General features: G+C 44.1%; 1 protein-coding gene and 1 long non-coding RNA gene across 2 annotated transcripts in view; one reads left to right on the top strand and one right to left on the bottom strand.

Annotated features, from left to right (window-relative positions):
- The window catches only part of LRRC40 (leucine rich repeat containing 40), a 354,024-nt gene that overhangs the window by 126,272 nt on the left and 202,139 nt on the right, over positions 1 to 25,613 (top strand). The gene's annotated exons all lie outside the window — the stretch shown is intronic.
- LOC146834763 (uncharacterized) overlaps positions 1 to 25,613 on the bottom strand; it is a 43,742-nt gene that overhangs the window by 17,417 nt on the left and 712 nt on the right. The window contains exons 2-3 of the long non-coding RNA XR_014960652.1: positions 12,398 to 12,519; positions 11,836 to 11,904 (exon numbers count right to left, since the gene is read on the bottom strand). This is a non-coding gene — a long non-coding RNA (uncharacterized LOC146834763). The remainder of the gene's footprint in view (positions 1 to 11,835; positions 11,905 to 12,397; positions 12,520 to 25,613) is intronic.

The following is a 25,613-nucleotide window of genomic DNA, read 5'->3' on the forward strand; positions in this document are numbered from 1 at the left end:
TACAGGCTGCAGGGTTAGGGCAAGAAAATAGCAACGTTCTAAAAGTGGCATTTTCATAATTGTGACTGTGTATCCGACTTTACCATTAAAGAGGGTTTTAAATTACAATTCTTTAGACACTAAACTCTACATTCCTATCTGCTCCAAATTGAAAGTTCACAACTGCATGGGGCTGGCGAGCCGGTCCCTTGGATGTGTGCACTTTTTCGTAATACAATTCGTTTATCTTCATTCCACTCTTCTCAAACACAAAGTTCAAATGCCTATTGATTTTGAATCATTCCGTGAATTTATTCATTCATTTTCCAAGAAAAATTCATTAAAGATGTAAGTTGTTAATTTTTAACAAAACTAAAGAATTGCTTTTTTTTTTTTTTTTATACCCAATGCATTTCGGGTCATAGAACAGACCCTTCCTCAGGGGTCTAGAACAAAGAAGAAATACAAAAAAACAGATCCGGCTAATTCTTCCTTATGTTTCAATAAACAGAATAATGCATACACGATGCCCAAAACAGTAAATGCATGTGCCACTCTTTGTGCTATCTGAAATGCGTACAAACGAGAATGTTACTACACATTAAATGCTGTGTAAATGAGCTCCCTTGGATCCTATGACATTCACGCTTCCTAACCAACAAAACACTTATTACCTGTGGCAAGCACTTCAAATGAACAAGCTAGAAGTGTTTCAGTCAATAAAACACAAAGCATTTTTTTTATCCACAAGCCCAGCGGTCAACAATGCTCCACAACAAGGAAAACAAGGAGGGGGGCAAAGAAACAGAAGAAGAAAGAGAAACACGAATCAGGAGGAGCAAAACTAAGACAGTTTAGTGTTGAATATCTCTAGTAAACAACTTACTAGCGCACAAATGACATTGTTAAATAAAGCTACTTCATTTGTCCCAGTGTATTAGAGCAATTTACAGGAAACGGAAATAGCTATCTTTACATTTTTACGATCGCTCAGATTGAAATATTTTTTCAGTGTTAAACAACCGGCAACCGACATTGAAGGACCAAGAGAAGCTAAAGAATTCAGAGCCAAAAGCACATTTTGCGCACTAATGTCGCATAAGACCATTGATGCGTTTGAAAGAGTGATCCAAACCGAAATCAGTAAAATCAATTTCAATAGTGGGACTCGCTGTAACTTTTCAAAAAACAGAATGGAGTACTCTGCAAGGATTGGTGGATAATACAGACCTGACCTTTCAAAAAGCTGACAAGGGAGGAGCTCTCATTGTGATGGACACTGAGTTCTATGAGACTAGTGTTTTAGATCACCTACAAGATAAAGGGACATACATGAAATTGGAGAATGACCCCACGCATGCCTTCAAAATGACACTAAAAGTAATCTTAGACCATGCCCTTGAAATTAAATGGATCAGTGAAAAAACATATAAATATCTGGACACTAAATATCCTCGACGACCACAATTTTATATGCTCCCTAAAGTTCATAAAAACGCAAAGAAACCACCATTTAGGCCCATAGTTTCAGCTTGTGACTCTATATCCGAACCTATTGGTAAATATTTAGATTGGTTCCTGCAACCTTTGGTACAAAAAGGGGAAACGTACATAAAGGATACTACAGCATTCCTTAATATGTTCAAAACAGTAGAAATAGAGAACACACAAGATTGGTGGCTGTGTACAGTTGATGTCACTGCTCTGTACACATCGATTCCTCACAACGAAGGCTTGGAAGCTCTTGAATGGTTTTTGTTAAGAAACGACATGGAAGAAGTGAATAACGTTTTTTTTGCTAGAATTGATGCATTTTGAATTAAATCATAGCTACTTTCAATGGCACAACATGTTTTTTGGACAATGTAATGGAACATCTATGGGATTCGCAGGGGCACCATCATATTTTTATGTCTAAATTTGAGTCAGAACACATTTTACAAAATCCAGAATGGAGTTAAGGACTGATACTATTCAAAAGATATATCGATGATATATTCATCGTTTGGAGAGGAGATCAGAAGGTACTACAAAACAACATCTCTCGTCTTAACATATGTCATGAACGAATCAAATTTACCCATCAAATAGACAAACGGCAAATCGCATTTGTGGACGTTCTAGTATCAATTGAGAACAACACCATAAAAACCAATGTATATATCAAAGCAACGGATTGTAACAGTTGTTTGCACTTTAAAAGTTTCCACCAAGAATCCCTCAAAAAGCACTTGCCTTTGTCACAGTTCATCAGATTAAAACGCATCACTTCCAATCCGACAGATGCACTAACAACGATTAATAATCAAGCCTTGAGATACACGAAGAGGGGATACCCAAGGAATATTATTGAGGAATCCATTACGAAAGTGGGAAATTTGGACAGAGAAACTTTATTAACAGCCAAAACCTCTAGTGAAAAGACACCAACAGTTTGTGTTTTTAAACATTCTACTCAAGCAAACAAAATAAGGAACATCATCAAGAAACCGGGGGCATTGATCAATTTGGAACCGGATTTGAAACCTTCCAAGGGAGCTCATTTACACAGCGTTTAATGTGTAGTAACATTCTCTTTGGTACGCATTTCAGATAGCACAACTAGTGGCACATGTATTTACTGTTTTGGGCATATTGAAATAGTCGTGAATGCATTATTCTGTTTATTGCAACACAAGGAAGTATTAGCCTGATCTGGGTTTTTGTATTTCTTCTTCGTTATAGACCCCTGAGGAAGGGTCCGTTCTATGACCCGAAATGCATTGGGTATCAAAAAGTAATTCTTTTGTTAAAAATGAACAACTTACATCTTCAATAAATTTTCTTGGAAAATGAATGAATACATTCACGGAATGATTCAAAATCAATAAGCATTTGAACTTTGTGTTTGAGAAGAGTGGAATGAAGATTAAAAAAAAGGATTGTTTTACGAAAAAGTGCACACATCTAAGGGGCCGGCTCGCCAGCCCCACGCAGTTGTGAATATTTCAGGCACTGACAGACACAGTGTAACAGATGGAGCAGCACAATAATAAGTGATTGAAAACATGGTATTAATTTAGAAATTTCGAGTGCACTTAGAAAACAGAACTCCAAATTGAAAGTTACCACTTACTAAGTGTAGTAAGGCTACCCAATGTTATCTTATGGGAGCGGTAGGCCTCACAGTAGTGACCAAACTAATTTAGGAGGTTTTCACTACCAGAACATAGAAAATTTTTAAAACACATGTCCAACGCTGCAAACTGCCCTCTGGGCTATGAAGGGCTTAGGGGTGACATATGTATTAAAAAGAGAGGTTTGGGTTGGCAGGAGATTTATCTTGCCAGGTCAAAATGGCAGTGTTAAACTGCACACACAGCCTGCAATGGCAGTCCTGGAAACTGTTTAGAGGCCTATTTAAGTGGGTGGGCCCTCTGGTAGCATTTTCATTTACAGACCCTGGGTACATAGAGTACCACTTTACTAGGCACTTACTAGTAAATTAAATATGCCAGTTGGGTGTAAGTCAATCTTATCATTTAAAGGAGACAGCACATGCACCTTAGCACTGGTTAGAAGTGGTAAAGTGCACAAAGTTGTATATCCAGCAAAAACAAAATCAACAAAAACAATAGGTTGGAAGGCAAAAGGTTTTCATGTTCAACAATAAGTAACACAAACCTTTCTTTAATATTAGGTGCAGTTATCTCAAGTATTGCTTGTTTTTTTTTTGTTTAAATATCTTTATTGGTCTTTTTTGATTTTATCGTTTCTGATATTACATTACATTGCAGAAGAATTTGAAACAGTATCCTGACATATATGGTACATATCAATGAAAACATTATGTATATCAACAATGTGGTACAATAGTGGGGATACAAACCATAGTGACATATACATGTCGCTCCAGAAGGTACTGGCTCGTGGATCACTGTGTGCTACTTCTTGTGCTCACTGCTGCATTACAATTCCTAATCTCTATTCAAGGTCGCCTTCGCCCTTTTCTAACACATCGGGTTGAGACCATCCTGTCGGTGCCTGGCACCCATGGTGTTAGCATATACAAATAGGTTTAGGGCATAGTCATTGCAACACTGCAGTAGGGGAATTGCGTAACGAAAAGAGAAGAGAACAATGAAAAGTGCCAATAAGACATATATTCTCTAATCTACAAAAAGAAATCGAACAACATAATAAAGAACTGCCATCAAAGAGGTACAGATATATTAAATGGAGCATGACTGGGCAAGAAAATGCACATTTGGTATCTTACGACGTGGTGGCTCGCCAGGCTAAGGCTTAGATCAGTATGTATGGTAAAGGTCGCTGCCGCGTCAGTGCCTGGTCAGGGGAATCCCCTATAGTAGACCGGGGCTATATGTGGGTGTACAATGCTTCGCACTTCTAATTTCAGCTACCACATCCATCCTAGCTCAGGATCCCTAGTGCGTATGCTGCGAATCAACAGACTGAACATCATCACTCCCTCCTGTACCGCCGCGTTTGAAGGCAGTAAGTAGTGTGTCCCAATATTGCGCTATGGGGTATTTGCGCAGGCAAGCTGTTTCCTCTCTGTGGAGTGTTGTGCTTTCCGCCTGTGCCCATATCGTGAGTGATCTTTTCCAGCTGATTACCTCTGGGGGAGGGGGGGGGGGGTCTGTGTGCTTCCATCTCTTAGTAGTTAAGCGCTTTGCAGCTATCAGCCCCAGGTCCTGAAATCTGGACGTGACTCTGTTCTTTTTGGATCTGGCATAAAGCCTAAAATGCAAATTTCCTATGTGAGCGGCAGGGATGAGTCAGTACATAGTGCACAGGCTGTGGCTACTTCTTGCCAGTAAAGGTGGAGGGAAGTGCAGGACCATAGCATATGGAGCAGGTCCGTGTTAAGCTGTCGGAAGCATGGGCATGCAGAAGTGGCAATGTTAAAATATCTGTTCATCTTGTTGGGTGAAAGGTACGCTCTCTTTATGATGTAGGTTTGTATGAGTTTAAATCTAGAGCTTCTCGGTATATACTTAGAGACAGCTAGGAAGGCGTCCCATTCCTTATCAGTCCAAGGCAGGCCTATGTCTGCTTCCCAACGGGTGCGGAGATTCTGCATCGGTTTCAGTGTATGCGTGAGTAGAGCCACCACCAACCAATGTATGATATGTGATCCTGCCCCCATTACGTGTAAATATTGTAGTAGCAGATGCATCGGTGGTTCAGTTGTCAGGTCTCCCCAGTAGCCGATAGGGCCCTCATAAGGGAGGTGTGTAATAGGAATTGTCCTGCCGGCAATTCAGTATCCTCTGCAAATGCCTCAAATGTCAATAGTGTACCGTCCCTGTATAAGTCGCCAAGGGTGTCAATTCCCGCAGCATGCCAGATTGTGAGAGCTGCTTCGGTAGTGCTCATCCTCCCCCTAGGCGTCCCCAGTAATGGTAATATCGGAGCATATGGGACTGTCGTGCAAGTGAGATGTAAACTCCTCCTGTAGCACTTATCATCATCTGCGGCGTACCCCAAGGATCATCCCTCAGCCCGAAATTGTTCAACATCTACATGGCCCCGTTCGTCCACGTCGCCAGACTGCACAACCTCAACATCATCTCCTACGCCGACGACACACAGCTGATCCTCTCCCTCACCAAGGACCCCCTCACCGCCAAGACCAACCTCCACGAAGGAATGAAAGCCGTCGCCGAATGGATGAAGAACAGCCGTCTGGAGCTGAACTCTGACAAGACCGAGGTGCTCCTCCTCGGCTCCACCCCCTCAGCCTGGGGCGACTCCTGGTGGCCGACCGCCCTGGGAGCAGCACCAACGCCCACCGACCATGCACGCAACCTGGGGTTGGTCCTCGACTCAACACTCTCCATGACCAAGCAAGTCAACGCAGTCTCATCCTCCTTCTTCAACATCCTCCGTATGCTCCGCAAGATCTACAGGTGGATCCCCACCGACACAAGAAAAACAGTCACCCAGGCCCTCGTCAGCAGCAGGCTGAACTATGGAAACGCCCTCTACGTGGGAGCCCCAGCCAAACTGCTTAAACGACTGCAACGCATACAGAACGCCTCGACATCCCTCGACACAGCCACATCACACCCCACCTGAGCTGCCCATCAACAAGAGGATCACCTTCAAGCTCTTCACCCACGCACACAAGGCACTCCACGACACCGGACCAGCATACCTCAACAGACTACTCGCCTTCTACACCCCGAACCGCCAGCTCCGCTCCGCCAACCGCGCCCTCTCCACCATCCCCCGCATCCGAAGAGCGACCTCCGACGGCAGATAGTTCTCCTATCTCGCCGCCAAGACCTGGAACACCCTCCCCATCATCCTACGGCAGACCCAAGACCTACTAACCTTCAGGAGGCTACTCAAGACCTGGCTGTTCGAGCAGTAGCAGCACCCCCCATCCCCCCAGCGCTTTGAGACCCTCACGGGTGAGTAGTGCGCTCTACAAATTCCTTGATAGATTGATTATGCGCCAGCCCCAGGTGTAATTGGGGTGGCCGTGGGGGTCTGGCAGCAGGATGGAATAAGTGATAGATTTGGGATTGGGACCATGGCTGTTGCGATGTAGCTGTGTCTTCCAAACACCTGCCATCAAGCCATCTCGTCACCCTCAATTATTGCTTGTTATGGTGCTGTAGTTAAATCTGTTATTTTCCTCTTATTCCAATAATTACAACAATTGCCTGTATTTAGGGTTACGGTGCCCCTATTTTGATTCAGTGTATCGGAGTTAATGGTAAACTTCACCCAACTTTCTGAAACTCTTGTTAATCCAGCAGATCTCTCACGCCGGCAGCAAGTCCACGACGGATCGCATCACCTGGATTGGTCACAATTAAAGATGACCTACTAATCACAACTGAATAGATGATTTACCAAGGGCTGTCATTACTCCCCTACACCTGTCCTGATGAAGACCCGCCTTGACTTCTTAATTAAGCATTGTCTGAGTTGAAACGTCGACAATCTCTTAGGGTCCAGAGATACCAAGGCTCTGCGTGCAAATGATTGAATAATTTGTACGAGCATCAGTCATTGTTTTTGTCATAATAGTCTGGCCCACAACATTCTTCTCCCTTGTGTATATACTGTGGTTTTAATCACCTTGTACATAATATATACACCATGTTCTACCACTGAGCACAAAAGTCACTTTACTACACGTCACTATAAGCTTCACCTTGTCTTGACAGCCTTGTTTTCAAACTTGCAAGTATATAAATGCTTTAATTTATATAAAATACAAGAATATTCTCTATTTCGCATCCGTGTTTTTTGCTATGTGTTCCAGAATTGTTCGGATATCATTAATGAAGGTTTTGTATTATTCTACAAAAGAAATAATCCTTTTGCAAATAAATATTGTGCATGCCTGACCGAACCAGTGTTTTTGTTTGTATAGCCATACCCAGGTTCTGAGGGACGCAGGGTCACCCTGTTGTTGTTTCTTTCCCTTTCCACCTTGTCTTGGCTTAATTATGTCTTGTCTTCTATATCCCTCCCACCTCAAAGTCCGGGTCCTTCTGTGACCAAACTGGCTGAAAACGCTGCATGTTTACATGCTTCTCGTCTGGAGCAGGGTGGCACCACCACTGCTCGCGTCTTACCTTTGTGGCTCGCCTCCATCAGAATTCTAGTGACAAAAAGCAGTCTACAGGTGGTTAGCTTGATAATGACAGATGCACAAATGCATATAGATTCTGCAGAAGAAGGGACTAGAGTCCAATCTAAACTGCTGCTTTTAGCTACCCAACTCTATTTCTGCTCCGCTGTACAGGTTGGTTCATTTGGGTCAGAATTGAAATAAATGCGGAGTGCTTAGAGGGAATGGAACTTGGAATGCGGAGGTAATGGTAAAGTGGTCACACATAAGAGAGCAGGAGATGTAAGGAAAACCACAGGCTGCACTGGGTCTGCCTACCGAGTGAGCCTACATCCAGGAGTACCCAGGAGCAGGGGCTCTCCCTGCATCCTCGCTTACGAAACGTGGTGTGCAGAGCACACAACCCCAACCACTGCCACACCCCCCTCCTACCCGAAAAGACCTGGTAGCCTCCACTGCTGAAAATTTCAGGGGCTGGCTATGAGAGGAGTGGTGCGACGCAGTGGTATTATGTGGGTGTTGCCACACTAGGGAGGAGACGGGAAGCGGGCAAGGCGGCAAACTTGCAAGCTCGTGGCAGGGGGCACCACTTTCGTGGCTCCTGTTGGTCGCCGGTTTGAGAGTCTCTCTTGTGGTGGCTCTTAAGATCTACAGTGTCCTCCCTCAAACCTGCTTCTGCTCCTACTCTGATCTCTTGCTTCGACCTTCTCTGTCAAGCAGATTTAAAAGACGTAATGAAATCTTAGGTTCTCCTCTGCCTTTTGACGAAAAGAACACTGCAGATCATCAATACGCAATAAGCATATGCCAGTGAAATGACCATTTCATCCTGCCATGTTAAATGAAAACTACATGGTTTCTCTTGCTTTATGTTGTCTATAAAAGTCCACGTTCATGAAGCAGGTCTCAATAGTAAACACAACTTAAGTGTGTAAACTCCAGCTCACGGCCACTCCCACTTAAATGATCCACATACTTCTTTTGATAGTTTGGAAGTATTGGCTGCAGTTTGATTTCCAGCACAGGCCTATCATAAATCACGTTTGACATTTTTAGGACATCTGCTGAAATTTGTCAGCCATAAATCAATTTAATGCATCATCACATCTCCTAGCATATCATAAATCAACATGACATAAATCATTCAGATGGTTTGTGAAGAAAATTGAGTCTTTGAGCTGGTGTTATCCCTTTGTATGGGGGGGTACTCCTTTTAACCCTTGTATGCTTTACTCGCTACCCTTGACTGTCCTTTGCGTCCTTCCCTCCAGCAGACCTGGGCTACAAAGCATCATGAAATGCCATACTCTGCTGTAAGGCATCATAAGGTAAGAAGCTTGGCCTACTGCCCCGCCGGGTGTGGCCTACCCATCATCCTTGTGCCCATATCCTTTACCGCCACGCTGCCTGTGGGTTTACAACTGAGGACAGCTCCCCCAAAGTATTTTGGTCTCTTCCTCTACAGCCTGGTAGATTTGTGGCTGCACATAGATTACCCAGAGGAGACAGAGGTGTTCTGGGCCAAAGGTGTTCCCTGTTGCTGTGGTTGTATTTGAGCCTCTGCAGATTGATGAGGCTGTTTCAGATGCTCTCTCACCTGTTTGCAATGCAGATTTTTTTTACTGCCACGTTCAGTTTCTTACGCCGCTTATCCAGAGCCCCTGTGGAATAAGCACCCCTCCATTTCTACCTTGGTGTAATCTCCGACCAGACCAATGCATTGCTGCCAAACAATCTTGATGCCTCTGTTAAATCACTCCTAGTGCGTGCCAGGAGCTCATTTCTGTCTAGCTGTGCCAGGTTGTTTACCCAAGGGTATTATCAACATATCCGTCTTGTGAGCCTGGGCGGCATGCAACCCCTTGAGGGTAGCCCTAAAGTTACTCCCATATCATCCCTGGCAGCCCGAACCACATCATGTCTGTATGTCAATGGTATTCGCCCATTGTTGTCCTGGATTGTCTCCACCAGGCTTGGGTCCTGCGCATGAAAGAGTGTCCGACCACTCGTACTGTTTTGCGCTCTGTGCCTATTTCAAGGCATGCGCGGATATGTCAGGCCTGCACAACCCCTTCTAGCCATTGTCCTGTGATTTGTTCTTGTGCAGAGGATGAGCCTGTTGGATTGAAATGGGGTGGGATGGGGGGAGAGCTGCTCTGCCCTGCTAGATTTGTGGTTGGGGTGCTGCACCCTCCCGTAGCTTTTATAGATGTTGGAGGGCCATCTTTCCAGCTTGATCCCCTCTGCCGAAAATCTCAAACGAGCAGCGAAAGTTGCCATCCCTATGTGGAACGAGTGTGTAGAAAAACATGCCACTGGCAGCCCTGCCCTGGCCAGTGTCTTCGTCAGGACTGTCTTGAACTGAAATGAGCAGCAGCCGTACCTTGACACCCTTAGCCAGCCAGTCTTTTTTAGACCTCCTCAGCAGTACTTCAATTGCCCTGTGCTTAGCTATATGTCCTGACTCTGCAGGCAGGACTCTCCGTCATCTTGTCCTGATGGGGCCACCAACTTGCTTACCCTTAATGCCCCGAGAAATGCTAAAGTGAAAACTGCTTTGAAGAATGTAGCCTCAAACTGGTATGTGAATACTGCATCCAGCGTCAGTGTGTGGAATTCAGTTGTGAGCCTTGCATCCTGTGTAGGTCCTTCCAGCCTCCACCACCCTTTCATGACTGCCCTTATAAAATGTGAGGTCCCTCCCAGTTGTGATCTTGGTGAAGTGTGCCACTGCAGTTAGGTGCGCCTGTACCCATGATTTTGACTTCTTCTGGTCGAATGCCCCTTACATGAACTTTTCCATTTTCCTGACTGCTGCCTCATGATCATCAAATGCTGCTAGCCTTGTCACCTTCTTTACAGTTTCGGCATACGTTTCATAGTGCCTCGCTGTCTTTGGGACTAGAGCGTGCTTAGTTAAGTAGGACAGGTCAAATCTACCAATCCCCACCGGCTGTTTGGGAATTGGGTCATCCTCTACTTTGCCTCTGGTGCCAGCCTCCTGAACTTTTCCATGGGGAAGCAAGAGAGTACATCTGCTAGAGTGTTATTCATCCCCGGGACATTCCTTGCCTTTATGGCTAGGTTCCTCAAGAACTACAGGAACAGCTTCAAAACCTGCACACACCTAGCTGCCCTCTTGATAATGGTGTTTACCACTGTCTGTTTGTCTGACCAAAGGGTCCGCTTCATCTCCCTTAGCTGCACCCACCATGCAGTCAATACCACCACTATGGAAAAAAGTTCCAGAAGTGTAATGTTCCTGGTGAGGCCTGCCCTAACCCTCTCCTGGGGCCATTTCTTCGCAAACATCTGTTCTTGAGGATAGCCCTGAAACCTGGACTGCCGGATGCATCAGTGAATAACTCTATGTGCCTGTCCGACACATAGCTCTCTCTCGACATGAGCATCGGCTGGAAATCTGCCAGGAAAGTCAGCCATGTTCTCAGGTCCTGCTTCACCCCTGCCCCTATTCTTGTGTGGTGGTCTTCTTCTGGAACCTCCTTTTTAAACGTGCAAGTCCTCTCGCAAGCAAAGTTTAGTTTCCCAATGAACTTTTGAAACTTCCTGAGTGTGGCCGTCAACCTTACCCATTAATGCCTTGATGTCCTTTCTCATATCCCGTACCTTATCCTCTGGCGTGCAGGATGTACATGTTGTTAATTCCAGTTCCATGCCCAGGAAAACCAGTTTTATAGTTTGGCCCACTATCTTGTCTTCTGCTGAGGGATGCCTAACTCAGCTGCTAGATCCTGAAAGACTTCCAGTAACTCCTCACACTCCGAGTTTCTCTGTCCTCTCTATGAACGGGAAATTGTTGAAATAGTGTAGCTTCCCTCTTTGTGGGTGCCTCTTATGTAGGGTGCACGCTAGGAAGGTGCGGAACCCTTCAAATTGAGTGCACAATATGAAGCACCCCATAGGTAACTGTGAGAAGCTGGGTTTCTGTTGCAGTAACCCTCCACTTTTTGACAGACTACTGATGCACTTGTGACTTGTTGTGCCCTGGGTCCCTGCCAATCAGGTTCCCAGGGCCTGTGTTCTTTTCCCCAAAACAAAACCCAATTGGCATCTCTGGCCACAGGTCAGACCCTGGTAAATAGTCCAGTGCAGATATCTAAGGACTGCAGCACTTATTGTGCCACCCATAGATGCCCTGTTCCATTACAGTCGCACACTGCCTTTTACCGATAAGGAAGGTGCACTCGATTTAAAGTAAATCAAAGCAAACAAATATATTCCATTCTTCTTCTTTATACCTGAAACCATTAAAAACGGCAAACAGCCAACGCGTTGTGTTCCTTATTGCCAAAGGAAGTTCTTCAGGGCTGAAACCAATTACATAAAACCAATTACATGACGCATAAACATGACATGACTCAACATTTACATAAAAACACATATATAGAAACATACTTATTGACATCCCACATAACTTATGAACAAATATCACACAAAACAAGATAATCTTTCAAATTATATGCTGTCAATTAATTCATGCATATATCACAAATTACTATAAACCATCATCGTGTACATAAACGTGCTCATAGCCAACATGATAAAAACATTTTTTTTTTTATAATCAGTGGGAATCAATTATAAGGATATTAAATTCAGAGTCAAAACACAAGAGGACCAAAGGTCCAGAAAAGGAACCAAGAAAAAAGAAAAGAAAGGGAAAAATACAGAGAAAAGAAAAAAGGAGAGGGAGTGGTATGTGTAAATACGAATAGAGTTGAGGATATCCAAAGGCCACCCGAGACACATTGTGAGTCCAAAGGTACCAACAATGAGTACAGTTGTGAAACGGAATCTCACCTAGCAGTCACTTGAGTTGGAGAATATTGGAACAACAAGTACACGGAGTCCAAATTATCCTGGTATTGGCTTCTGTACAATGCCCAAAGTCATCTGCATAAGTGGCACGTCAGGATCTGAATCTAATAACCAAAAGAAAATAACCAAAGAAAATAACCATTAGGTAATGTAACCTTGTATGTATGACCACAAGCCACATAATCTATGACAATGTCCTGCGACAAAGAAGTATCCCAAAGAAGGGAGTGGGATACTATCGCACAAAGATGACATCAGTGGCCTTATTGGAAGAAATAACCCAATATCTGCTCACCTATAATTAACCTGAGGTGTGAATAATGCCTCCAAAATACAGGTTCTGAAGGTGGTGATACAACCACGGAGTATAATTCCCAACACAGTATGCGGATGGTTTACATTGTAGTATATAATCTAGATAAGTTAGAGAAAACCAAGGATGTGTTTATTTAAAACACGAGAAATTAATTCGCACAAAATCCCCACAGGTTATTGACTATGAAATCACCCATGGAAGGCAAAATAATACAAAATCGGGATGACAAGAGTAGGGTAAATGTTCATATATATACCCAATCTAGGTTAAAACACTGCAAAGAGTCGACAACCCACTGCCCTGGCATTGATCAGTCACCCCTCTAGCTGGGTGCACTATACCAGTGGGGAGGGTACAGGCGCATCAGCCCTGTACCCCTACAGTGTCTAAGTCAATTCTTAGACATTGGAAGTGCAGTGCTGCCATTAAGAGTATATGGTGCTATGAGCTTGTCATTACGAGCTCCACAGCACCATAATAGCTACACTGAAAACAGAGAAGTTTGGTATCAAACTTCTCAGCACAGTACACCCACACTGATGCCAGTGTGGGATTTAATGCCAAATGTACACAGAGGGCATCTTAGAGATGCCCCCTGAAAAACGACATACCGCTAGTGTCCAGGGTGAGTGGCTACTTTCAGCTGCCACCACAAGATATGTTTCTGGACTCCTGGGTCGAGAGCCTGCTGCTCTCGGGGACCTGAAACCATGCGCATCCTGGGACGAGGTGCTAAGCCTCCTCCCCCAGGATGGGCAGGGTCCACGAAGGAGAAGCTTCAAAGTGATTCCGCCTTTGTGAGCTTCCCCAAGCCTGTTGCTGATTTCAGGGACTGGCCCCCACTGGTTCTCACCCCCACTTTGGGCGGGAGAATCGGCGGGTAACACAAGTGAGGAACAGAGGTGTGCCCACCTTTGCCAACCCCATCTCTCAGGTGGGGGAGGCGAGGTGAAGCACAACTCTCAGTCCCCGCCATCTTGCAGATGGGGGACCCTAGCCAACCAGAGTGAGGCATATGCCTCCCTCCACCTGGAGGGTGTCATAATACGGGGTGTACCCACCCCAAGGAAGGGACCCATTGGTCCCAACGTTTAATTACCTAAAAAGTCCCTCAATCTAGTATTTAGGGGGCACCCCGAACCTTGCCTCAGACAAACAACTACAAGAAAAGGACCGTACAGCTATGCCGAAGCTAGAAAAAAGGGGGATGCCCACTGACTTGGCCTCAGGCCTACCGGCCTGTCCCCCACCTCGAACCTGCAGAAGCAAAACTCTGGTGCGTCCTGCAGCCAGCAACCACATGAACCCCGAGTACCTGCCCTGCCTTACAAAGAAAATACTTTGTCTCCCGTGAATACCGGATTTGTTCACCCACAGACTTCAACTCTGACGAAATCCGCGAGTCTACACCACTCTGCACCCGTCGCCCACAGCCCGAGTGGCCCAACACCGCGAGGAGGTCTCCCTGGCGATCCTGACCCAAGATCCCTGACCTGCCTCAAGTAGATGCTTGCAGCCTAAATCCGGACGGTACCCCCCAACCAGGAGCTGGTAAGAAGATCCGACCCTAAAAGACACCCCTGCACCCGACGCCCCATGGCCTTGGGTGGCCCAACGGACTGTGTCTAACAAACCCCCAGCATCCCAACTTAACCCTCAAAGTGCTGGTCGCACCCAGAAGACCTTCATCTCCAAGCCTGCAGTGTGTTTGCAAACCGGAGAAACTCCTTTGAAAGTAACATGGCGCCTGACTCCAAAGCAGCACTCTGCACTCGGCCGCCCTAGTGCCGCTGAGGTTGCACCCTTGGTGCTGTCTTGAACCCCCATTTGCCCTGAGCTTAAGTCCAGGAGCTTTGCTCCCCCAATCTTGTGGCCTGCTCGTAAGCAGCCACCAACCAGAGGCCCCCTATTCCCACCCTAGTGCCACTGAGGGTGTAACAAGAGTGCATCCTTGACCCTGGGGGACCCCGGAGTCTAACCCCAGAAACCCAACTCCCACAACCAAGAACTTACGTCTGATCCGATAACACGATTTTCGCCTATAGGATAACATTGACTGTTTTTCTATGAAAAGTTTCTAAGTGTGGAGTTGGGAAATCTATAAAAGTCTTTTAAACTGTAACTAAAACACAAAAACGCTTTTATTTACTTGACCTCCTATTGAAAAGCCAATACAAGTGTATGTACAATTTTTCGAAGTATTGCATTACCAGTAATTCTACTGAAACTATACCAAAGTATATATACAACTGCAATTCAAAACTGTGTTTTTACTGCAAAGTATAAATCACTTACCTGTGCCAGGCTTGTTTGGTTCTAGGAAATAAAATAACTAAAAGAATATTTTTATACAAAACCAATTGGTCTGAAGTTCAGTCTTTGAGTGTGTGCAATCATTTGCTGATTATGCTTAACACTACCCTCTGATAAAGCCTTGCTGCTCACCCACACTACCACAACTAGAGAGTAACATGCTATCTACTTTTACCTCTGCCTACCTTTGGGGTTCCACTGGGCTCTGTGCACCCTATACCTCACTTTGGTATAGTATTTACAGAGCCAGCTTCCTACAGGTACTGACGGGGGTGGGGTGGTCACCCTAGTATATGTTCAAGATTGCTGTATGCTATCGACCATTGGCAGTTGTTGGCAACTCTTGGTTAAAATAAAAAGTTGTGATTCCAGACACACCAAACTTGGGTGTCAAATCCCTTTCCACTTGGAAATTACATTTATAAAATATAATACCAATGTTATTCTATCGGAGGTATAGACCTTGCAGTGGCGAAAAATTAATGTAAGAGTTTTTCACTACTAGGACATGTAAAACTTAAAGTATGTCTTCTACTTTTTAAGTACACTGCACCCTGCCCTTGGGCTGTCCAGGGTCTACTTATTGGTGACTTCTTTGTAATGAAAAGGAAGGTCTGCCTGCCAGCAGGGTGAACTTGCCAGGTCGACAAGGCAGTTTAAAACTGCGCACATAGGTTCTGCAATGGCAGGCTTGAGAAATGTTTCAAGGGCTACTTGAGTGGGTGGCACAATCAGTGCTGCATCCCCATTAGTGAACACAGGGAGATGATAGATGGAGCACTGAAACTTTTCAGACACTCACCCCCGCCACAGATCCTGGGTTGAATCCATCATCGTTCTTTAGCTCACTTTGCCACCCCAGTTCAGACCCAGCAACATGCAAATCAGTCTTGACCCTGTGCCTCATGGGAACAGTCCAGCCCGAACTGCCAAGCCATGTCTTCCCTGGACCGGAAACAAGCATCCTGGGAGTAGCATTTAATTTACAGGCCCTGTGCACATGTAGTGCTAGGGACTTCTCCACAACTGGCATATTTAATTTACTTATAAGCCAGTGTTACCATGTTTTTATGACAAATCTTTTTTTTATTGATTATTAATGAAACAGTCTTTGCTGTACACAGCATACCGCCTACAACCCAAAACGGGCCGGCCACGTATATAGGCAGGGTTACCATGTTTTAAGCAGAGAGCACATGCACTTTAGCACTGCTAGAGGTGGTGAAGTGCCCAGAGTCCTAAAGCCAACACAACTAGTTCACCAGGAAGACGAAAGGATTGGGGATGGCCCTGCAGAAATGGCCATTTTTAACACCTGTTATCAGACTCCCACTGACCAAAATAGTCTACTCATCCAGGGCCATACAAGATTCCCTCGGCATCCTGGGTAAAAGCAGAGGGCTTACCCTCCACTAAATAAACACTATTCTATCTGAGGTCGGCGATTCCAGCATCCTGCCACTGATGCTGTGTCAAGTTTGTCATTTCTTCGCAAAACAGTTTTCCTCATTAAAGAATCCTGAAACTTCTCTTGATTGTGGCATAATCTCCCAAAGGATATAAAGCCAGTGAGCTGTGAATCTGGGCACACGGCAGGGACCGTTGTCTGAGACGTATTTGCTTTTTAATACGCATTTACCTCATTTATGAAGAAAACACTGTTGAATGTCCAGGGTGTTAGTTTTCCAATTTCATCAGCATTAGAGATTTTTGAGAAACTGATTAAAGAAATGCAAGCCAAGAAAATAACTATGTGCTGCTTCAACGCTATTTATGCTTTTATTTAATATACGTTGCTTATAGGATGAATAGACGGTAAAACAGATATCAGATTAACGAGGGTAAATCGTGACAGCAATATGTGCTTTTACACTGGATTCGACTTGATAATATTAAATAATGTGATGTAGGTATCCACTCTGACAGTAATTCACACAAAAGTATTGCCATGTTCCTGTTCAAAAGACTTATTTAGACTGTGAGAAGACCTGTTTTGATTTAGGTTATGGCTTAAAGTTCATGGGAATAATTATTTAGGACTGAACATTGCTTCTAGAAATAATATGACGGCAGATGTGAAAATAAGATGTTTGGTAACAGCTAGGACAGTAGTTGTGTAGCGAACCTAATGGTGTTGTCATCTTTAGTGTACATAGATCACAAACACGTTTGTAACTGTGACTTGATAAGTATTGCACACGTTGAAGAAGTGAAATAAGAGAATGAGGAATATTGAAGCTATACATAATTATTGAAAAGTAATTGGGTAACATTGTAATAAAAAAACAATTTGCACGTCAGAACTCTCTGCCTGCTGCGTCCTCCATGAGGAAGAACAGCCTTGCTAATAAAATGAAATGTATGCAGGAGTTTATTATGCAAATACACTTTGGGTGTTTAACTTTTTGCTGTATGATGATGATAATGTGATGTCACTCTTTTATATTCATATCCCTGATTGGTAACTCATTTAAAAATCAAATTCAAAGACCACAGCCATTCAACATACCACAGAACAGAGGTCTTCAAACTTTTGTAGGTTGAGCCCCCAACATTACCCCCCCCCCCCCCCCGCTGAATTTTTTGAAATATCGGGCCCCCTTACCACCTGACAGAAATTTCTGGAATCTGGTACACTACATAATTGACCGCCACCCGCATATCCCGGGCCATATCCGGCAAATAATGTTCTACACAATAAGAGTTTAGTTAACTGTACGTTTGTGGGTGGGTGTGGTTAAATGACAGAGGCTTATTACACAGCTCAAAACTAAATTTTCCAAGATAAAATGTGCGTAAATTGTTTTTACTAGGATGCTTTGTTTTACACATGACTGATTTGATAATAACACCACCATCATTAATGTGACGGGTGTGCCTGTTTTTCGCCACAGAGACGGTCAATCTGTGGATGGATTTTTGCTACTGCCATCCCCAGGTTGTGCTCCACATCCAGTCTTGAACGGTAGTGCTGAGAACCCAATCTCACATAAATAGGACGAGCTGAAAGGCAAGAGAGTTTTGATAACAGTTTCTCTCAAAGCTGAATATTCTGCAGACATTTTCAGCCATAACTCTCCCAGTGAGACTTTCCTGAAATGCATCTGCAGAGTGCAGTCACTTTGGAGATCAATCCGTTCTTCCTGCATACGGATTGGGAGATGGCTTGCTACCTCTGCCAGAAATGGTTGAAAGACCCAGTCATTGAAGTGATCATTGTCCTCAGGAAAATACTTTTGCAAACTGTCCCTGAGAGAAGTCAGATGATTTTTTATTACCTCAGCAACACTTGGAAGTTCATATTCAGTCTCCGCAAGAGCATCTACTAAACATGGAAACTGCTCAAACAGGCCATCTTCAACTAGACTGCGCCATAATTTAACCTTCTTCTTGAATGCAGTTATTCTTTTATTCGTGGGAAAAGAAGTAATGTCAGCTCCTTGCAGAGACCGATTCAGGGAATTTAATTTCTCAAAAATGTCAGCAAGGTATGTGTTAGACCTGTCAGCCCTTTGGGTGGTCCCTCCTCATCATTATTTATTTTGTCCCGCTTTCGCCTCAAGCCCTGTTAGTATTTTTCCTTTTTGGGAACCACCAGACTTTTTAGTATTGATGCAGATTCAGGGAGCCATTTTATCTACCCCTGAAACTTCTGTCTGAGGGCCTGGAGCACAAAATGGTGGCCACCCATTGTCACCTGTGACATCACTGGAACCTACTAGAACCTTCTGCAACATTCTGGAACCCTGTGACAGTTGGAGGCGGTTTAGAATGTTGGGAAGCTAAGCCAGAGTTGACAGTTGGAGCTGGCAGTTGGCACCTGACTGGTGAAGGGAGAGCAGCAGAAACCTGAAGGAGGAAGGAGTGAGGCAGCAGGGGTGGAAACTTGTGCCTGGAGTGGGGTCCATAAACCCACCCGTGATACTAGTCCCTACTGACTGAGCCCAGCCTGGAGCCCTGTGTGGGAAAAAGCAAGAAAAACCATCTTAAGGACCTGGACAGCAGGAACAGGCCTTAGAAGTAAAGAAAAGCAAGAATCTGACCTGTTTATTGGTTTCCCTGGAGTCCGACGTCGAGAAGCCTGAGACCTGGAGCCCGAGGTGGAGAAGCGGCGCTGACTGGAAAGCAGACGTCGTACCCGGAGCCGCCAGAGGTCGAGAGAGGGCGCCGACGGAGGTCGTGGAGAGTACCAGAGGTCGAGGAGGAAGTCACCCGAGGTCGAGTGAGCAGCGTCGACTGGGGAGTGAAGTCCGCCCTCCGGAGTCGCCGGAGACCGAGGTGAAGCGTGCCGGAGGTCGGGAGTGGAGATCGCACTCCGGAGTCGCCGGAACCTGAGGAAAGGAGCACCGGAGGTCGGGAGTGGAGTTCGCACTCCGGAGCCGTCGGAAGTCGACATCGAGCCAAGATTGCCCGACGTCATCGAACAGGAGGTCGACATCGAGCCGAGGCCGCCGACATCGAACCGGAGCCGTCGGAAGTCGACATCGAGCCAAGACTGCCCGACGTCATCGAACCGGAGGTCGACATCGAGCCGAGGCCGCCGACATCGAACCGGAACCGCCTATCGACGTCGTCAAGAACTGACACTGCGCCGAGGCCGCCGACATCGAACCGGAACCGCCTCACGGCGTCGACACGACTCCAGCGGCGTCGGAACTTCATAAGAAGGGCAGTAAATGGAATAGAGGGCGCCTAAGGCCCTGTGAAGCCCTAAAAGACTATCCTAGGGGCTAGAGAGGTGCTGGAACCAGCTTGATTGTGCCAGGGGTGAGCTGAGACTAATACAGAGGGGTTGTGAAGTGTGGGAGAGCCAGATCTCTAGATTCCCCCTTGATCTACCTCAGTTTAGGCCTCAGCCTTGTCCAAGCCAGGGAGTATACCCCTCAGGCCATCCAAATCTCTACAAGCTGGGATTGGGTCAAATCATCCCATAGTACCTCAGGAATGTGAACTGATTTACAAGTGTAACTGTTGGCTTTTATTATTTATTGAGAGCACTGTATTTATTGTATTTATCCTATTTATTGCCTCACAGTATTTATTGTTTCACAATATTTGTCGTACAGTATTTATTGCCTCATAATATTTAATTGCCTGTAATGTAATGCACTTATATTTATGCCTTGATTATTTATGATCTACCTTATTTATTGAATCGCTAAGACAGTATTTAGTTGACGTACCCTTCCACAGAAAAAGCCTTGTGTACTGTGATTGTCTTATTATTTATTTAATCAGCAACTAAGAGAAAAGAAGATAGAGATATATTTTCAGTATAATTTTTAAGGTGTAGTGTCGTTTTTGGAACGGATGCACGCATGGTTATTGTGTGGGTATGTCGTAGGCTTAACACGGTGCCTGACCACTCGAGCCAAGCTACCACAGTGTATGTCTGGGGAAAAAACCCATTACCACCAACCCTTCCGGTGTGGGAGTGGGGTATTTTTCTAACAGTATGCTAGAAGTACAAGCCAGCGGGGATTGCATAGTTGTTCTGCTCAAACACAGAAGAAACTGCTGTACTTCATTCCTTAATTCAAAGATGCGAGGCTGCACTTTCCCCCGGGATAACCACCGCACTTCTGTATGAAACAGCAAGCCATCATGCTCAGCTCCCATTTCTGCACATAAAATTGCAAATAGACGAGCTCTTGTGGGATGGGTCTTTATAAAATGTATAATTTTTATAGCAGAATTCAGCACATCCTCTAGTTCGCTGTCCATGTTTCGAACAGCAAGGGCTTCCCGGTGTATCATACAGTGGGCCCACAGAATATGTGGAGCCACTTTCAATACGTTAGCTTTTAGACCAGCCCTTGCACCACACATTGAAGGAACAACATCTGTGCAGATTCCAACACAGTTTTCCCATTATAAGCCTTGGATATTCAGGAAGTCATTGATCATGGCAAACAAATTGGATCCTGTTGCCGCCCCTTGATTGGCTTGCAAAATAAAAAATCTTCTAATACTAGCGTTTCATAACCGTAACGAACATAAGCAATTAAATGGGCATCCTTTGACACATCAGTTGCTTCATCCAGCTGTAAGGCAAACAAACTTGATTTCAACCTGTTGTGTCTTAGATGGGTATACTTTTGAACTTCTCTGCTGCTTTTTCACCAAGCATTGTCCTAGCTGTGTCGAGCAATGCTGGGAGAATCAACTTTTCTCCATCTACAAAGGGCCTTTTGTTTTTGGCAATGTGGTATGCTACTTGGTATGATGCTTTTAATACAGTTGTAGGAGTATTTGCCACATGCTTCCCCACTTCTTTCTGCTGAGTTATCTCTGTCAACTTCCTGGCAAAAAATCTCTGCTTTTTCCTGCTAGAGACCCATGTTTCATTTCAGTGACGCCTTAGTTTGGTTGGCTTCAAGCTGTCGTTCGCTAAGATCACGTCACAAACCACACACTGTGGTCTACTTTCTCCACTAACAACAATGCAGGTGAAACCAATGTCCAAATTGTAGGAATCCTACTTCCTTGTTCTTGCAGCTTTTCTCTCTCCGTCGCTTTCTGTTTCAGCCTTTCACTTGAGCACTCTACCATCTTTTAGGAGCAAAAAACGATCCATATCAAATGCTTGCTTAACCTAAGATTCAAAATATGAAGCTGCATGTTAATGAATAGTACATGGCTGCAATTTTACAGCTGCATGAGGTACAGGAGGTTTTTAACTTTGTAGTTTCCCCAAAAAAAATCTTTAAAAAAAGATCTTATGTTTTAAATAAAATAAATTTGGATAAAAGAATCATTCTGTGGTAAGTGGATAAAAAGTAATTCCAGCTCATCCAGGCTTTAAGTAGGTGCTCCCAAAATAGCTGCAGTACGTATATGCTGTATCACTGATGAGGCTCTGCAAGTTACTTGTTCAAAGGTTAGTGAGGGCAAACCTCAGCACTGCCCCTTCACCCATCACTCAAAAACAAATCTGTACCTTCTTATTCACTGCCTCAGATGTTTCTTCTGCTTGAATAGGAGTCCTCGGCCTAGCGATCAAGTAGCTTTTTCCCTTGCAATGAAGAGAAAATGTTTAAGAAATATTACTTGCATGTTCTCTATATGATGTGCATAAGACACCATGAAAGCTCCCAAGATCAGAATCATAGTGATGGGCAAGGGAGTGAATGACCTGCCTAGAAGTTACTTGCTGCCTTATCTTAAGGGCAAATAAAATACGCCATGATCTGCAAGTTATTAGTTGAAGTCCTGATGGCTGGTAAGATGGCCATGATCTGCAAGTTAAAAATGTGATTTCTGGCAGGGCCACATTAGCTTTCCATTCTTTCAAGTTTGTTAAATTGATTGCATGTACTTCCTTGAGGCTCATTAACTTCAATATCCCCCATACACAATACACCCACTCTCCTGTAAGCACAAAGTTTCTTTTACTTGTGCCATGTTAATATTTCAACACCTGTGCAGTTCCTTCTTGCACCTTTGCACAGAATCACAACTGGCACATGTGACTAATGTAATGTGCACTCTGCAGAGATGCGTAGGATTGGATGAGCATGCATTTTGGAACAACTTTAGGACCCAGTGACAGGCACTGTGAGAAACTTGCACTGTCTTTGAATCTCAACTTCAGAGGTCTTAATTGTGTTTTTTTGACTGTTTAAGTATGGACGCATAATTTTCATGGAGCCCTGGCCTTTGCTCATAGACCTTTGCAATATTGCAGACGGACGGCCAGGGCAAAAAAGCACTGGGAAAAATCACTTATTCTACTGCATCAAAAAGGGTTCATACAACATGTGCATCTGAATGACATCTGGAACAGAACAAGGAAGGATCCTGGGATACTCCGTACCGCCACTCTGTACCTTTTTTGAAATTTGTATTAAAAATATAAATCTTTCCTATGCCAAAGCTATGACTCCATTGGTTAAGACACCACCTTGATATATTGGGAAAAATTAGTGCCAATTTCTTTATAAATAATCTTTTCACAGTTTTACATTGTGCAAACTCCGTTCCTGGTACTGGACCACTTTAAATGAGCACCAGTTACATTACACAGGGTCAGATTTATTACATTATGCACGGATAAATTACATTATTTTGTCTTAGATCACAGGATGTTGCGCCAAGGCCAGGATTCAAACCAGACTCTCCAGTTACAAAGTCAGCAGCTCTGAGTTTAAAGCCACATTCTCTCCACTTCGATTTTACAGACATCCAGGTTGAGCGGGTGAATGGTGTGAGTGCATGGGAAACAGTGTGAGGGCATTGTGATCGCTGTGAGTGCAGGGTGAGCGTGGAGGGCAAAAATGAGGAGTGTGTTGTCTGAATGTAGGGTGCATTCCCAGACACTTGAAGTATGTCAGCATGTTATTGCCGGCGGCCTAGGATTTCACATATAAGGTAAACTATTGCTATTATGACATTAACCAGGGATCGAGGGTGGAGGAAATAAATAATGTGCTGATCCTGCAACAAACTTCCAGTTTTATGATTAGGGTTGCCAGTTCCTTATTTTGATGTCCTAGTCGGTACAAAAATAAGCAGTCGCATAAAGCTGTATTTTCAGCACTTATCTGTGCATACTTCGAACAGCAAATATAAATAGAAAGCACTTTAAATTAGGTTCTAAGGCTGCCTAAAAGATCCATGACTGAAAGGGAACAAAGACAGAAAAGTCACATTACAAATGAATACATACTTCTTTATTTATAACCCGTATTTAGTGCCAAGACAAGCAATTTGCAAGGTGCTGATACAGCACATGGCTGACATTTTTCTTTTGGCAACTTGAAGCCCTTCTAGTCCTGTGGGTGTGGCTGCCTGCCTGTATAATTCTAAAAGAAACTATGTATTTTCCAGCTTGGCTGCTGTGCTCTTCTAAATGCAGCCCAAGTGCAACATTCCACACAGTTGCCTGGGAGGCCTATGTAATTGTTGAACTCCAGTACGGGAATATTTTGGAGAAAGTTAAACATTCCCCAAATTGTTACAAACAGGTTTGAAATGGTGTAATTTAGCTTCTCTGTGCAGACCCAGGGGCTGCTGCCCTAAAGGTACCTCTGAAGGCATCCCCCTGGGATGGTGCCCCCCCTTGATTGAAGAACTCTGACTTAAGTGTACCCTAACACCTCATTCCACATTGTAAACGTCACACCATTGCCTCCAAATCTTTTTGGATTTCCATGTGTGGGACTCTTAAAGTCACATGTCTCCTGAGAAGTGCAGAGCTGCCAAGGTTTCAGATTGCTGTGTGTGACATTTTCATAATGTTAGTGCCTTATGAGTGACATTTCAATGATTATATGAGCAACACTTTCTCGCAAGCAAAATCAAGCAAAGAAGGTGAGGGAAACATAAATATAAGAAATCACACCCAGTTGAGCAACGAGAAACTCTTAAGAAGTCACTGACCTAAAGTGTGTGACAGGACTCAATACTTCATGACTAGGTAAAGCACTTGGCACATGTTTCATTGAGACTTAGATGTGGTCCTAAAATCTTACCAAATAAAAATAAAAAGCACTTCAATTTTTTGTTTTATTCTTGAACAGCCTGCACTTAATGAGTTTCACAGATATGTGTGCTCTCCCACCATATATTTTTACAAGCTCCTTTGTGAAGCATATGCTGCAAAAAGTACTTTATTTTTCCCATAGACCCGTTTGGGTACCTGGCCTAATGAAGAGCCAAAATCGTGAACAATCAGGGTTGAAACCCAGTGTGAAAAGCAGTGAAACATGTGGAACAGGCGTTTAAACCGGCTGTGAGGCTGTGCAAAAAAAGAGAGAGGAATAAACCAAAGTTTTAATCGAGTCAACCCAAAGACCCTGTGCGGCTGCATGAATGCTGATTGGCTGGTGGGGAAAAGACAGGTGCAAACTCAATGTTAGGACAGAGTGCTCAAAGAAAGAAAAACGAGTGCAATACATTCCAATGTTGCAACAGATAAATGGGTAAAAGTGCTCGAAAACATGCTGGCGCTGTTGTCACACTAGAAATGCTGAAAATACAAAAATATGCGGAGAAAGTTATGTGCATACAAATAACCAATGGAACACCTGTGGACCTAGCAGACAAGACTTTCTCTAGCCATTTTACTAGATCTGAACAGAAGTGTCACTTTTCTATGTCATCCCACTACTGTTGACAAATGTGGTCAGGACAGCCATGATTACAGAAAAGGAAGAATTAATGGATCACCCTCATGGAGACCAAAGATGCTGATTATACACATCATTACTTGGAAACAGACATTCTAATCCGGCATCTGATCAAAGATTATTAGTGTATTCAAGACCCTAAACCTCTGTAATTTGGATTTTATTGATACGCTGAAGTGCTCAGATCCCCCACATCTGTTAAACCTAATTTTTCCTTTTGAAATTAGGATTGTTCTCGACATTACAAAAAAATAATCATATTTGGACATTTAATTAGCACTCGTGCTTCCAAAGGATGGCTTTACTGTACCGCAACTGTATACGACTTTAACAAAAGCCATCACACTTGGACATAATTTCTTTAATGATTGACTTCATTCCATTCCAGAACTTTGGTTACAAGAGCATACCAACTACCTAGGAGCTGACCTGCTAACCC

Source organism: Triturus cristatus, chromosome 4_2 (genome assembly GCF_964204655.1).
Source record: "Triturus cristatus chromosome 4_2, aTriCri1.1, whole genome shotgun sequence".
NCBI lineage: Eukaryota > Metazoa > Chordata > Amphibia > Caudata > Salamandridae > Triturus > Triturus cristatus.